Here is a 1446-nt window from a genome sequence, read left to right as displayed (position 1 = left end):
TGGGGCCACCTGTGGCCTGTGCGGTGGGACCTAAAAACTTGTGCCCTTGTGCGCCAGGGTGACTAGTCTCATGTGTTTCTTGGATCTCCGTTTTTCTTCGAGCCTTGGAAAAATGGGAGGGAAAGGTGTTGGAGTGTTTCAGATCTTGGTGGTGCCCGAGTGTATTAGACGGACAGAGATTTGAGTTGGAACATACAAGGAGATGTTTCTGGAGCTTAAAAGTTGGGCCTACGCTTCGGTTGCAGCTAACTCTTGAGGCTTTGAAAACTCTTCTTGGTTTTGATTACCTCTGGAGCCCCAAATTGCAACATTTGTGACCATTAGCCTAGTAGCTCCACAGGCTAATGGTCACAAATGTTTTATTCATTCAAAATGAATTGTTCTTGGATAATGATGAAAAATGACCGAATAACAGTCCCAGAGGTTCATTAAACCAGAGACTGGTGTGGAAAAATTTAAATTCAGCTCTCAGTTGGATGGATGTCCTTTTATGTGTTTTTTTCCAAATAGACTTAATTAACATTGAGAAGCTTGAGCCCTGTGTTGTTGGTAGGCAGCATGGTGACTGGTGGAGGGAGGTGACAGGTTCCACCTAAGAACTTGCACAAATACCTAGCCTATTTTTTTAAATTGTATTTTTGGATAGTCAGATTGACATTTGAATCAGCTGCTTGTGCTCCTCTTTCTTAATGCTTCCCCCCTGCCCCCCGCCTCGTTTTATTCCTCTTATCTCCCCGCCCCGAGGAGTCTGGGGCATCAAGACTAAAATGGCTTAAATAGTGGTAGAAAGTGGTAGTCAATTCAGTTCACTTTTAGTTGTATTTTTCCTTCTCTTCGCATTTCTCCACAGGGCTGAGAGAACGGAGAACCTTTCTTGAGGGTCTGATGAACGCTCAGCAAAAGTTGTATTACTAATTTTCCCTAACAGTTAATAATATTTTACAGTGTTATTTTTCAGTGTTTAAATTCCAGTTTAGTGTCCACTATATGATTTACACTATAGATCTTCAGTTTTAAAACAAAATTTTAAAAATTTGCGCATGTAAGAATAGGATGCCTGATTTTTTTTAATCGAAAGGAGGCTGAAGAGATGGCTTCCTTCCTGTATCAGAATAAAACCCAGAGACCTTACAGTCGTCTTTAAAGTCCAAGATCTGTAGCAGCCTTACCTGCTGCCCCCTTCTTCTGCCCAGCAGCAAACACACTGGTCTCCTCACTGTTGCTTGAGCACTTTAGGCACATCTGCCTCAGCAGCTGTGCGGGTGAGCCTTCCTGGATCACCTTTTTCTATAAAGCTGCATAACCCTGTATCCTCACCTCCTTTAGGTCTTTGCTCAAAAGTCACTAACAATGACATTTCCTAGACTATTGAAATTGCAAAGCCCTTCCTCCACATACAGTTACATAACTTTCTATCCCACTTGGCTTTAATTTCCTCCTTACTCA

Source organism: Bison bison, unplaced genomic scaffold (assembly GCF_000754665.1).
Source record: "Bison bison bison isolate TAMUID 2011002044 unplaced genomic scaffold, Bison_UMD1.0 scf7180017864115, whole genome shotgun sequence".
Classification (NCBI taxonomy): Eukaryota; Metazoa; Chordata; class Mammalia; order Artiodactyla; family Bovidae; genus Bison; species Bison bison.
Note: the sequence above shows the minus strand (reverse complement) of the source record.